Source organism: Pogoniulus pusillus, chromosome 27 (assembly GCF_015220805.1).
Source record: "Pogoniulus pusillus isolate bPogPus1 chromosome 27, bPogPus1.pri, whole genome shotgun sequence".
Taxonomy (NCBI): domain Eukaryota; kingdom Metazoa; phylum Chordata; class Aves; order Piciformes; family Lybiidae; genus Pogoniulus; species Pogoniulus pusillus.
In genome coordinates, this window is record NC_087290.1 from 15,624,610 (window position 1) to 15,639,431 (window position 14,822).

A 14,822-nucleotide genomic window follows, 5' to 3' on the forward strand; every position below is an offset into this window, starting at 1 on the left:
GATCACTCTTTACAATTTTTATTTGGCTTACCGAGAGCAAAGACACCAGAATTGCAGACAAGGATTGCTTCAAAGTACACGCACTCTCTTGGGCAGGCAACACTCCTTCTCTCTCTCGGGCATTTGCTGAGCCAGGAGGCTCTGCCCATTGTCTTGAGAGTGCCTGATGATGAACTTAATGACAGTCTTTTGGAGATGCTTTGTTTTTTCGGGGACGTTTTGGGCCAGCTCTTTTAAGATCTCTTTGCCTCCCAGCTCCAACATTACAGCACTGAGCTGCTTTGTCAATTGAGCGATCTTGGACAGCCACAAAGGGGATTTCCCCTGGCTGGATTCCTTTCTCCTTTTAAGCCTCCTGTCTGTGACTTAAACGACTCAAACTCCTATAAAATATGAGCAAAGATACCAAGCAAAAGGTACCTGTCATAATACTGCTCAGCCGAGACTTGGTTTGCCATGTTCCTGGAATCTTGTAAACTCTTTAAAGTTCTATGCTTGGGATGAAGTTGGGGCCTTCGTGCCCTGAGGAAGCTTTGGTATTTCAATATTTAGATTCAATTTACATTTTCACAACTAAAAATGATTACTAATTAATGTGTACATTATTGCACAGGCATATATACAGAAACGTGATGATAAATTAACTATACTCAGTTTTGCAGGAGGAAAGGCTTCTCTTACCAATGTTTAGTGTGGCTCAGGCAAGGGATGCTATGGACTAGTTTCTGCTGGGTGGATATTATCATGTGTCATACAGTCTGTAGTTTTTTCCTTCTGTTTGTAGCACTTCTGCTTTACTCACATAGTTGTTTATAAACTGTAAGTTAAACATATCCAGATTTCTGAACAGATGTTGTAGTTCAGCAACACCAGAGAGGAGCTGTGCTCAGGCCTTCTGAATTTTACTGCAACCACTAGAGAGATGTGTGACTGATGGGAGGTCCCAGGGGCCTTTCTTTCAAGTGGACACCCACCTACAGATTTGCACTTAAAGCAGCAGAACCTGCTATATTTTATAGGTGAGTTGAAAGGCTTTTAAAAAATACGGTCTTATTTAAGAGAGAGAGAATAGTTTCAAGTGTTTAGAGTTGCTTCAAGAGAAGTGCCACCCTGTTTTGAACGCTTCCTTCATGTGTTGCTGTTATGTCTCCTCAGTCCAAACAAAAATCTTTTTTAAAGTATAACGTTCACAGACTTTGAGCACTCCAACAGCAGCCCTGATTTCCAGATACTGCAAGGACTTTGTAGCACTGAGTCAGGTGTCAAGGCTCCATAGGTACTCCACAGTGAAGCTATCTCTCTTTAAATATGTATTCACTGGAGCAGATATTTGAACTGACTCTTCCATTTCCCAAGGGAGCATCCACACCAATGGATTACTGTGTACAGTGATGGGCAACAGCTGATCACGTTCCCACAAGTGCACTCCTCTCCTTTTTTTTTGTAAGGTCCCATGCAACATGCACGCTACTGCAGTATGAATTTGACAACCCAAGGCAGTTCCCTGTTTGAGAACTCCACCAGAGCTCAGGCAGGAGCTCCAAGGGCTCATAAAGATCCATGAATGAGAAACTGGGAGTGATTGAGCAAGATCTGCAGGATCCCAGGGATACTCGAACATCCAAAGTGTCAGTTCTATGGATGCAGTTGGTCTAAGTGGACTGCAGAGAAACAAAGTCCAGAGTGTTGGGCTTTCCGAGGTTAAACCACTCAGTTGTGTGTGTTCACATGCACAAAGTGAGTATGCCAGAATGTAGTGATGTGCTCCTGCAGCCTGTGGCTACTACAGCACGATTCAAACAAGTGGAAATGGCTTAGTTGTGTTTCTTCACAGCTTGTAAAGTCATGTTTAATAAAACAAGGGGATAAAATGTATTAAAAGCCCAGCATAAAGTCATCTGTCTGTGGCAGATGTATCCTAACTAAGCTTATTCTTTGCCTTTACAATTCTGCATTGTGGAAAAAAATCTTTAAAAAAAAAGGTGAGGTTTTTCTTTTTTTTAATTTCTAGACTAAATGTTAGTTTCATATTCACAGGGCCACACAATGGGAATGTCTGTATCTGTGTGAGAAGAAAAATATATTCCCTAAGTCAATGCACCACAAAACTCAGACATGTAAACAAACCATACAATACCACTACAAAAGCCCAAAGCGCAACATATGCTACCTCACACCTGTTGGGATAATACCTTCCTCCCACAGGCGAAAAAAGAAACTGTCATATTCTCCACCACTCAGCTGCAGCCTGGTATGCTGGCTTTGCCCACCAGTTTGTCTCAAATGTTGGAATAAGGGCAATCCAACAATGAAGGGCTTTATAATGTATTTTATAGGACAGACAGTGCTGGGGCAAAGGCAGTCTGGTAGGGTTACTGTCTTGGAGACATACAAGATGAGTCTAGTTTCAAAGCAGAGCTTAGCAATTGCCTTCTTGCCAGGGAAGGAACAAATCAAGGCTATTTATTGGTTTTTGTTGTCCTTTTAAAAAATCTTAAGTATAGAGGTATATCTAAACATGCACATGAAAGCTGTGTTAACATGGATCTGTTTTGTTCCTCGAGTCTGGATCTGCACTGAACTAGGCAAGAGGACCAGAACTTGCAGTCCAAAGGGCCTTCTGGTTCTCCAAAGCAGGATCTTCCACCATCTATCTCATGCTTTTCTTTTCTCATTTATGAGGAAAGAAAAGGCAAACTGATTCTGGTTTACAGCAACCAAGATGTTGTACGTGTGCATGAGCAGTGGTTTGTCAGAGACCAACAACCACAAACAAGTCCTCACTGTACATCAGCAGGATCCCATGCCAGCAACAGAGATCATTTCCAAAGTAACAACCAGATCAAAAAGTTCATTGTTTCTCTGCAAAGCTTTGACTATTTCACATTCAGAGGTGAAATACCTTCAGCAGAATAATACTGCACTTCAAGTTAAATACATACTTCAATATTTTCCTGAGTAGAAGCCCAGATCCAAAATTTTAAACCCCCATCCCTCTAAACGTCTCATTTTATAATGGAAATGACAGCTTTTTGTGAACATGGTTACAACTGAATAATGAAGCCTCTTTGGTAGAAAGCATATGTGGATGTCTTCAGTTTGCAGTCACTTCGTGTCTTTTTTTACCTAGCACAAAGGAAAAGCTTGAAGAATGAAGTATGCTGGTGAACTGGGGGAGATGAAAGGCCCTGAAATTTACTTTTAGTCCAATTAGATTTGCTGTGATGATGGTTTTTTTTAAGAAGACAGGCACAATGATACTTCAATGCCACACAATGTATTATCTTTATGAATTTTATGACTTGTCTATAGTATCATTTATGTGCACTTTATATCTTACACATGCAATCTTAGGTATTTTATGCAGCCATGACACAGTAAAGCCGTTAGTGATTACAATATAGAAGTCATTATGTTTTCAAGCCTGTTATAAAATCAGAAAGCTACTACTCATAGTCTAATTTTAGCATTTGGGCTCAAAATCCCCAGCACCTACCTACCTAAATATGGATTACCAGATAAAAGACCCTTGTCCTTTACCCCCAAGCTGTCAAAGCGTATCACCAACTATTTCAGAGTCTACCAGCTGCCCATGCAAACTAAATTGAAATGAAAAACAAATAGAGGCTTGGTTGTTTGCATATATACCTCCAACCCATAGCCAACTTTTTCAAAACATGACATCAGTGTTGCAAACACAACTTTTTTTTGGTAAAATGTCATTTTACAAGGACGTCTCTTCGGTAAGATGAGCAAAGATTAAGAGTTAGTTAAGGTTTCAGAGAAATGGGAGTACTGGGCACTCGGGGTGTAGTGAGGAAGAATACATTCTTTAAAATCCCAGACACGGTTTCTTTTTTCTTTCAGTTCTGGGCTCTCCTGTGGCCGCCATCAGATTAGCGGAGGTTCCCTTCAGCTGTTGACCCTCCTCCTTTGCAAGTCAGAAGCCCTATGCCACAGGCAGCACATAGGTGGTGGGAACCGCAGTGGTGGCTGCAGATATCTCTGCCCCTTCCTTCAGGGAGACATCAGGGCTTCCACACACCTGCCTGCTGAACCACTGCTGCTTCTGGCAAAGTATGACAAGGTAGCCACCACCAACGTCAATTCCTCTCAAAGATGAGAGGGTAAACTGTCATTTCTCGGTTGGAATAGTGCAGGCGAGTTAAGCCAGGTTGCTGGATTAAGTCTTCAGTCGGTATCAAGAAGCAAACAACTGAATGCTTTGTGTCAGACTGTATTCCTATCAACCTAACATCAATGACCTTGGAGACTGTTTACACATAAACACTTCCCAATACTGCCTCAAACAGCTGTTAAAGGCACACTTCTGTACATCTAAAAAATACATGCTCTGCTTCTTGCCTTTTATTTCATTTATGGGTTTGTGCTCAGTGAGTGACTATGAAAATAGACCTTTGCTGGGAATTTAGCATGGGCTGTCTTACCTCAAACCAGGATACAAATGAAGCATTTATTTTACTTAAAAATAAAACTATTACTCTTTGAGCAGGTCCCCTGACCTTGGTAGCGAAGGAAATGCATACAGCAGCTTTTAAATGGAGGAAACCTTTTCAAGTAAAGGGCTCTAACAGGTATTTTCTATTTCAGTAACTGCTGAAAATGTTTAAGGGATCCTGACTGAAATTCTGAGTCAAGACTTTGAGAATCAGTCAAGGTATTTATGCATTTGCATGTTGTCTGTTGCACTAGGAGGGCATGAGTACTTACTGTGATATTTACTATATGACTGTAGAGATCAACAAGACATTGCCGCCTTAAAAGAAGTAGGTAGTGCAGTTATGACATTAAAACGTCATGATATGATAAGCCTACAAAGTATAATCTTCCTTGAACAGTCTACAGATTCTTTAAGTGTTTACAAGCCTATTTCAGTGGCTTCTAAATATGCAGAGAAATGAGGGGGGGGGGGGTGTCTGCTTTTAATGTAAGGAGAGCATTAAATTCCTAAGAAGCTTTAGGGAAAGAACTAAGAGTAATGAAGTGAAAAATACATTGATACCAAACTGAAACTAACTACTAAAAAAAACCCAAACATGTTTTCTGCCACACTGAGAGTTTTGGTTTGTGGGAGCACCACGGATCTCAAGAGATATCACCTTGATTCTACTTGTTCACAAAGAGTTAAGGTTTAGATTAAGTCATAAAGCCTCTCCTCTAACATTTACATTTCCTTTTCAAAACATCTTCTGCCCTTTACACTTCTCAGTCTCAGCAAAAGGTCAAGATTCTTTTATAATAGATAAGAATTTGTTTCAACTTGTTATTTGAATTGCATGGCCAAGTTGTAAGAGGTCAGTTTGAAAATGCATAGAGTTCTATGGAAAAATGTTTGTTTGTTCATATTTATCCTAACCATTTGTATCTCTTTTTAAAGTTCTTACAGTAAATGATGCAGATAGAAAAGTTGTTACTGACTTTAAAAGTTGGCACAATGCTTATAATTATTAATCGTTACATGACAGAATTGGAATACTTCAATCTACCATTAACATCCATTCAATCAAATTGAACAGAAAAATAACTCTGATGTACTTAAGAGACGCTGCTCTACTACCCCACCCACTCAATGGGTGCAGCTTGCCTGCTGGCATCCTCAGTCAGCCGATGATGGAATTCATGTTGTGATATTAGAATCAGGATTAAAGGGTTCTGATCACCAAGGCAGATGTTTAGCTTCAGGAGACCAAATAATAAGTTAACCATGATCGTTCCTATCCTTAGGCTGACACATTGTGGGACAACTGTGGACTGCCATTTTCCCTCACTTGGTTTCCTCCTAGCACTGTATATAGCACGGCACAAGCGCAGTCATGTATTGCCACCTACATCCTGTTCCATTCAATGGGGACATTTCTTTGGACTGGTGGGCAGAAAACTCAGCATCTTTTATGACTTTTGGTGTCTTCTCCTACAGGTGCCTCACAGTTTTAACTTAGTGCTGCCAGACTGGGAAGATTAGAGAAACTGTTGATACAACTGTTTGATGCAGCATCACTGTAAGTCCAAGAACTCGAATTTAACTCACTATTTAGGCTGTTCAGTACATTGATAAAAAGAACTAAAATGCCATGCTGTTCTGTTTGACCACAGCCTAGAGAAGCAGATTCAGGCTAATACTCACTTTGCAATTCTTAGAAATCTGCTTAATCACAGAGTCACCACGCTCCTGTAATCACTCCTTGTGAAATTAGTGTTACTACTGTATGGGTTGCTGTACCCATCTCCGCTGTTGCAGATAATTCCTGATAGTATCATTGTTATAAAGGTTTACAGACAGAAAACGAGCTCTTCAGGAACACTTAAAAATGTTTATCACTGGCACATTTTGTTATATATCTTTGGGCTTATTTTGAGGGCTTATTTCCTGCTTTGGTAAGAGTGAAAGTACACGTACTCTGCTCCTCATTTGCTTAGAAGAGTGCAGTTGAATGCAAAGCACACAGGTTCCCTCAGCATCTTTTGGAAGGACGCACAAGTCCCTCCTAAGATTGAGGTGCCCTAAGCGTTTTCTGGAAGGGCGCACAAGTTCCTCCCCGGTCTGAGCAGCCGGGACAGGTCGCTTCCCGCCGACGCGCCGCGGCTCCTCCCGCCCCGGGCCCCGGCCGTACCCACTACCCGCGGGCAGGGCGCTGCCTACACCCGGCGGCGACTCCGTCCCTTTGCTCCGTTCCCCGTATTCACCCCCGCCTGGCCTGGTTTTCAAACGACACCGATCTCCCCGAGCCCAAAGATGCTCTAGCGCCAAACCGGACGGAGATGCATGCGGGTGGGCTGCCGGTGGAACCATACCGGGACAAACCACCGCCCCAGGGGCAGGGATATCCCCACGCGAGGTCGGACTTGCAGCAGCGGGTCACAGGACCGCCGGCTGCCCTCGCGTCCCCCGCATCGGGGCCAGGCTTTGGGTCTATCCCGGAGAGCCTGGCCGGTTTCCCTCCCTCCTCACCGCGCCGCTCCCCGCCACCTCCAGGGGAGACGCCGCCGGGCCCCCGCCGCTCACCTTGTTTCGGCTGGGCTCGGCGCCCCGCGCTGCAAGCCACGGCCGGCCTGCGGGCACGCATGCAGGTGTCAGCAGAGGGGGTTCCCCGGCCCCCTCGCCCCGCCCCGGCCCCACCACGCCGGCCACTCACCACGGCCTCGCCGACTGCCCCTATTGTCCGTCTGCCGCCCCGCCCCGCTCGCACACCGCGCCGCCCCGAAGGGGACTCCCACCGCCCGCCCCGGGTCGGGCCCGGTGGCCTCGGCGCTCGCTGCCAACAGGAAAAGTGCCGGGCTGGCGGCGGCCGGGCTGGGGACGTGCCGAGGTGGAGGCGGCAAGGCCGGGATGGCCCCGTGGGTGGACCTCCCCTGCGGTGTTTTGGTTGGGAAAGACCTTTAAGATCATCCTGTCCAACCATTATCTAACTCTACCAAGTCTGGTGCTAAACCGTGTCTCAGCACCACATCTCTACCTCTTTTAAACACCTCCAAGGATGAGGGCGTCCAGCCTCCTCTTTGGGGAGCCTATTCCACTGTTTGAGAGCCCTTTTCAGAGACAAAGTGTCTCCTAATACCCAGTCTGATCCTCCCGTGGTGCAACTTGAGGCCATGTACTCTCATCCCCTTTCCCTGGTCCTCACCTTGGTGTTGGGATGTGACAGGACTCCAACCACTACAGCACAAGCTTTGCACTTGTACTGGTGGAGATGGTGAGTGGCACAACCAGGCCCTACGATCCCCTTTTGCCAGGGGACCTCTGTTCCAGTTGGCTTCTCTTGTCATTAAATGGGCGTATGTGGATTTTACAGCACTCCCTGCATGTACTGGAGCCCACATGGGTTGTGGGCTTCAGCAAAGCTTTGGTGGCAGAGAGAGATCTGTGCGTCTCAGTAATCACTGTGGGCTTCAATATGTACTCCACAATTTAAAGGTAGTCTTCAAAATGTTGGGAATGTTAAATGTCATGGTATCATTTGCTTTTGAACAGGAGGGAGCAGGTTTTCCTCTTAGCTAGCTCAGCTTAGCACAAGTGACCGAGATATACGTGCTAAGATACACCAACTGTCCCAAGGCCACCTGCAGAAAGGTGCAGTGCAGGAGGCCGAGGAAGCCCTGGCAGCAGAAGAGCTCTAAAGAATCTGAATCCCCCTATTGCTCCATACTTGACTGCCATATTAGGCACCTTTCCTGGGTAATGCTTTAGAGTGAACTTTGTCCTCTGTTTATAGTATGACTTCATCTCTGTGAATGAAGGTAAACAGCAGGAGAAGCAGAACAGTGGCAGAGATACAATGCTCCACGTGAGGCTGGGATGGCTGTAGACTTCTGCTGCCCACTTACAAACCACTGAACCACTGCTTTTCCTCTCATCTTCTGAGCTCCATACATGAGGCTTACTCACCTGTAAAACGAACATGGCAGTGCTTACCTGTCAACTCATGCCAAGGACTGTGGTGTGAGAATGGTGTTTATATTTACAGATGCTAGATGAAAATGCCCTCAAAAGTACACTATAATAAAAGGGGAAGTAAGCTCAGTAAAACCACTTATTTCCAAGACTTTGTCCTATTTAATAGTTCTGATATTTCAATTTTCACACTTACTTTGCTTCCAATAAATAATGGTTCCCCATCTGAAACCAGGGTTAATGTTGCACATAGAGGTGATCTTGCTTAGTTCAGTGAGCTGATTCAAGCTTAAAATAAAATACAGAAATCTGTCATGAGGACTGATTTCTATCACAAATATAGCACACCAATGCTGCTGTGCCAGTTCCTGATACAATGATAGTAAACATTATTGAGCTGCTTTCTAAGTCACAGACTCACAGAAACATCCAGGGTGGAATAGCCCCTCAGGATCACCAGTCCAACCTAGAACCCTACTCTGCAAGATTCACCTTAAACCATAGCCCTAAGCACCACATCCAAGCGACCCTTAAACACATCCAGGGCTGGTGCCTCCACCACCTCCCTGGGCAGCTCATTCCAGTGCCTGAACACTCTCTCCATGAAAAACTTTTTTCTAATGTCCATTCTAAGCCTCCGCAGTCTCAGCTGGAGGCCATTCCCCTTGTTCTGTCTCCAGTTACCTGTAAGAAGAGACCAGCAGCAGCCTCTCCACAGTGTCCCTTCAGGTAGTTGCAGAAAGCAATGCAGCCTCCCTCAGCCTCCTTTTCCTCAAACTAACCATCGTCATTTCCTTCAGTTGCTCCTCGTAAGATTTATTCTCCAGGCTCTTCTCCACCTTCATTGCCCTCCTCTGGACCCACTCCTGCACCTCCAGATCTCTCTTGTATTGTAGTGCCCAAAACAGAACACAATATTCAAGGTGTGGCCTCATCAAAGCTGAGTCCAAGGGACTGATCACCTCACTACTCCTGCTGGACACAACATTTTTAATCCAAGCCAGGATCCCATTGGCCTTCTTGGCTGCCTGTGCACACTGCTGGCTCAGTACAGCTGATTATGTGTTACAACCCTCAGATCCCTTTCTGCCAGGCAGCTCTCCAGCCACACTGCCCCAAGTCTGTAGCATTGTTTGGGATTGTTGTGACCCAAGAGCAGGATCTGGTATTTGACCTTGTTGAAACTCATCCCATTAATGTTAGCCCATTGATCTAAGCCTGTCCAAGTCCCTCTCTACCATCATTCGAATCAACACCACTACCTAACTTGGTGTCCAGTCTCCCTGACTTCCCTTTGTTGGAACAATGTCACAAAGTGGAGATGCTTTAATATTAAAAACTAGAGCATGTGTTATAAGCTGTAATGTAATACTGTTACCATCGTTTTCAGCAACACAGCAAAACAACAGCTTTTTATACCATGGAACTGTATAGATTAAGGACTGCTGAATTAAGCTACAATACTCTTACATTTCAAACAAACAAAAATCACCCAAACAGCTATTTCTGCCCTTATTTTATTATTTTATGTATTTTTTTAAAGTGAGACTCGTTTCACCTTTCCCCTGAAGTATGATGGGTGCAGGGACAAAAACGGATTGATAGCAAGGAGAAGATTCAGGTTTACTTTTCTTGCTGCCTTCTGCCACAGCAGCCATACCTTTGTGGTAGAAAGAAAAGGCTGTGAAGGCTGCTCCATGCTTTCTTCTGCTGCCAGAGGTATTATGGTGCCAGGAAATTTCCACTGCACATGGCCAAGGGAATATACATTGCTTTTCACGCCTGCTCCCTTAAACTAGGGAATACTTAATCGCCTCAGTTACATTAATTATTAAATTTAACTCTTCCTTTGCAGCTGCATCTTTGAAACTCAGCCCGTTACCAAAGGGTAAATAAATATGGTAGATCATAAAGTACATTTATTATATTCTGATTATTTGGGGAATGAAGGCTCTTGGGGAATACAGACTTGTATCAGTTATTTGCTGTATGCAAACACCCTGTGAACTGCTTGTTTCAGCTACTACCTTAATTGATCATTTTTTTAATAAGTAATTTGTCTTACAGAATTAATAATTTATTTATCCTTTATTTTTTCCTCTGAAACTCTTCAAGTCTCTGGAGTTTATGATATTTTATTTTAGTGCTTTGTATTGAGGCTATCACAAAATGTCAGTAACCTTAATACAGGTATGGTGTCTTAACATCATCTCTTCGTTTTGGAAGGAAGTCTGTATGTGTAAATCGGCCTTAATACCATTACTTCTTAGGAACTGTTTTTCCCACTCAGTTTTCACTGCAAAGTTGTTGGTCCTTTTGAGGAAAACTCACACATTTCCTCAGAACACTATCAACACAAAAAAAAGATATTCCTAGAGTCATGTGTGGTGACGAACCTCATAGCACTTGATGCGCTTGAACAGGGACTTGATCTTTGGTATCTGAGTGACCTAGGTTATTTTTTAGGTATTCTGGGAACAGCTAGGCATGTTTTTGTCATGCTACCACCTTGCACAAACCTCTATTTCCTCATGACTGGATGTTTGTCATGGACTTCTTTTCTGACAGTGGGGCAGACCCAAGCCACAGCAGCTTAAGATCTAAACGTCCTCATGCAGAGTGCATGATGGCAAGAGGGACCAAGCAGGTTTCAGAGCTCTCTTATCATGCTTGCTGCATGCAGAGGTGACAGAAAAGGGTGGGCAAAACCAAAGCCTGGTGCAGGCCCCAAAGGGAGAATGTCTCTTCCCTTCCGGGCCTGCACCAGGCCCTGGCCTTACCAGGCACCCACTGCACCACCCCTCCCGTGTACCGCAACTGCTGAGAGTTTGAACTCTCCTTCCCACTGTATGAGAAACCCAAGAGGCAGACTGAGCTCATATGACCGAGAGCTCCCTGTCTTCTCATCCTTAATAGATGCAGTGACTCATAAACCAGATGGCAATAGCAGCAGACTTTGGCCTGTTTCAGAGACTGGTGGACAAAGTCCCTTGAGAAGCAATCCTGAAGGGCCAAGAAGTCCAGGACAGTGGACACTGTTCAAGAGGAAAGTCTTAAAGGTGCAGGAACAGGACATTCCCATGTTCTGAAAGAAGAGTCAGCCTGGCTGAACAGACATGTTTGGTTGCTGCAGAAGGGGAAAAGGAGAGTCTGTGGTTGTTGGAAGAAGGGGCAGGACACTCAGGAGGACTAAGAGACTCTCATGAGACTACATAGGAAGAAGATGAAGGGACGAAGCCCAACTGGAAATAAGATTCTGTCTTCAGGCGTTAAACAGGAAATGCTTCTACAAATATATTTGCAACAACAGGAGGACTAAGGAGAATATCTGTCCTTTGTTGGATTCAAGGTGGAAGTTAGTAGTAAGGATGAGGAAAAGGCTGAGGTACCATATACTTTCTTTGCCATGGTCTTTAGCAGCAAGACTAGTTGTTCCCTGGATACCCAGTCTCTGAACATGGAAATGGGGAGCAGAATGAAACCCCTACAGTCCAAGAGGAGACAGTTAGTGACCTACTGCACCACTTAGACATACCTGAGTCTATGGGGTTGGATGGCTGACACCTAAGGGTCTGGAGAGAGACAGTGGAAGTGCTCACCAAGCCACTTTCCATCATTTACCAGCAGTCCTGGCTAGGTGGAGGAGGTCCCAGTTGACTGGAGATTGGCAAATGTGATGCCTATCTACAAGAAGAGCCGAAAGCAGGAGCTGGGAAACTACAGACCTGTCAGTCTGACCTCAGTGCTGGACAAGATCATGAAGCAGATCATCTTGAGTGTCACTATGCAGAATGTGCAGGGCAACCAGTTGATGAAGCCCAGCCAGCTTCATCAACAGAATAGGTCCTGTTTGAAGAATCCCATCTCCTTCTATGACAGGGTGACACATTTAGTGGATGCAGACAAGGCTGTGAATGTTTTTTACCTGGACTTTAGTAAAGCATTTGACGCTCTCTCCCACATCATTCTCCTGGAGAAACTGGCTGCACGTGGCTTGGATGGGTTAAAATATGGCTGGATGGCCAGGCCCAAAGAGCGGTGGTGAATGGAGTTAAATCCAGTTGGCAACTGGTTGCTAGTGGTGTCTGCCAGGGCTCAGCATTTGGGTCAGTTCTCTTTAGTATCTTTACCTGTAATCTGAACGAGGGAATTGAGTGCACCCTCAGGAATTTTGCAGATGACACTGTATTGGGTGAGCTTGTTGATCTGCTTGAGTGTAGGACAGCTCTGCAAAGGGATCTGGGTGGGCTGGATAGATGGGCCAAGGTTAATTTTATGAGGTTTAACAAGGCCAAGTGCTGGGTCTTGCCCTTTGGTCACAACAACCCCACACAGTGCTACAGGCTCGGGGCAGAGTGACTGGAAAGGTGCCTGGCAGAAAAAGACGTGTCTGAGGCTGAATATGAGCCAGCAATATGCTCAGGTGGCCCAGAAAGCCAAACCCATACTGGCCTGGCTCAGGAACAGTGGGGCCAGCAGGACCAGGGATCATATCCTTGTATTCAGCAGTGGTGAGGCCATGTGCTAAGTACTGTGTTCAGTTTTAGGACCCTCACTACAAGAAAGACATTGAGGTGCTGGAGTGTATCCAGGGAAGGGCAATGAAGCTGGTGAAGGGTCTAGAGAACAAGTCTTGTGGAGGAGGCTGAGGGGAGACCTCGTTGCTCTCTACAGCTACCTGAAAGAAGGGTGTAGTTAGGTGGTGGTTGGTCTCTTCCCCCTAGTAACAGGTGATGGAAGGAGAAGTAACATCCTGAAGTTGCACCTGGGGAGACTTACATTGAGTATCAGGAAAAATGTCTTTACTGAAAGGGTGTTCAGGCATTGGAACCGACTACCTGTGTAGGTGGTAGAGTTTACCATCCCTGAAGGCTGTCGTGGTTTCAGCCCTGCCAGTGGCTGAGTTCCAAACATAAGTCACACAAGGCCAAGACTCCCACAACTGGTAGCCTAAGAAACACAACCCCCCCGTGAGTTAAGGAGAGCTTGATGGAATAATCCAGTGTACAATAGCTTAGACAAGGTATTTCCCAGAAAAGCATAGCAAAAGCATCATAGCAGTAGAAACAAGTCAGCCACAAAACGACTCCCACCGCCTCAAGTCCACAATCATCGATGCAGAAGAACTCAACACCCTGAGTCAGAAGGAGGAAGGACCTCAGTGTGCAGTATGAACTCCAAGCCCCTCCATCCATTGCTCCAGCCAGCCTTTCGCTCTAACGCTGGCATGGTATTGGCTACTCATCAGCTGACTCGGCAGGCTGAACCCGTGAGGAGGCGTTCAGGGATCGGGCAGCCATGGTACGTTTGGACACGGTTCAGTGGCAGCAGCGGCACCAGGTGAGGATCGGCACCAAACGGGACCCTGCCGCGGCTCTAAGATGGCCGCCGCCGCGCAGGGCTGCGCCGCCCCCCGTCTCTCTGGCAACCGAGCATCTGCGTCGCCGCCTCCTGCTCCGGAACTCCATTGCCCGGCCGTGGCAGCTGCTGGGGCGCGGCGCCAGGGCAGGCCGAGGGAGGGAGGTTGGCCTTCGCCGCACCGCGGAGCCGGAGGATGGCGCGATGAGAGCGGCCCGCAGGTGAGGGGTGGGCCTGAGGGGAAGTCGCGGGCACCCCTCCCGCCGGTAGGTGAGCTCGGGCGCTGGCGTCAGGGCCTCCCCGTCCCCTCGTCCCCCCGGAGCTATTGTGGCAGCTGAACATCCCTGCGGCATCGCGACCGTTGCTGGGAGATGGCAGGGGGTAGGTGATCGTCCTGCCTAGGTGCCCTCTCGGGCCCACTCCGGAGGGGCGCCTGATCGGGACGGGCAGCAGATCCCTCGGGGGCAGCCTCTCGGCGCGGCTGTCGCGACATAGCGCGCGGCGCCGTGGTGGAGGCGCTGTTGGAGGCCTGAGCCCTGCAGCCTTCTCTGCAGCTCCCGGCGAGAGCGCAGCGGCTTTCTGCTGGGCTGCTCCCCGGCTGCTCGCTGCCGCCAGCTCAGCGCCGTGCCCGTGTCCATCTTCGGCTCCTTTTTAACCACTGGCGGTTAGTGTCCAGCACAGGAGGCAGAGGAGTCCTGTAAAACTTTATTCCAATAAAGGGAGAGTCCCCAGGGCGTATCTCAAGTTGCTGGACACAGCCTTCTTTTATCTTAATTTCCTGGCCTCAGATGACCCTTTTCCCACTGGCTGAGGAACTCCAATGTACAGAATTATTCTGGTCTTCCTGCTGCATGGTTCCCCCCTTACATGTATTTACCTCCCTGTGGCAGGGCACCGTCTCTTGTCTTCGCCAGGCAGTAGCTGTGTGCTTCTGTAAGGACAAGGACACAGACAGCTGCACAACAAAAAACAAAGCTTGAATGTAGTTGTAGTCCATATACTAAAGATGCTGGAGTGAGACATCCTTAGGAAATAGGAAAACAGGTCAGGGAGT

At 46.5% G+C, this 14,822-nt stretch overlaps 1 protein-coding gene and 1 long non-coding RNA gene across 6 annotated transcripts in view; both read left to right on the forward strand.

Annotated features, from left to right (window-relative positions):
* The first annotated feature begins 607 nt into the window (after positions 1-607).
* Positions 608-6,191, forward strand: LOC135187572 (uncharacterized). The gene is made up of 4 exons (XR_010307374.1): positions 608-1,019; positions 3,868-4,087; positions 4,612-4,678; positions 5,939-6,191. It is a non-coding gene; the product is annotated as an uncharacterized LOC135187572 (long non-coding RNA).
* A 7,504-nt stretch (positions 6,192-13,695) lies between these two features.
* The window catches only part of TTLL1 (TTL family tubulin polyglutamylase complex subunit L1), a 29,551-nt gene continuing 28,424 nt past the window's right edge, over positions 13,696-14,822 (forward strand). For 3 of the 5 annotated variants that reach the window (XM_064166435.1, XM_064166434.1, XM_064166438.1), the window contains exon 1: positions 13,872-13,989. The gene's annotated coding sequence lies outside the window, so the exon portion shown is untranslated. Of the gene's footprint in view, positions 13,751-13,870; positions 13,990-14,822 lie in introns of those variants that run through there. The other 2 variants (XM_064166436.1, XM_064166437.1) reach the window with 2 other exon arrangements.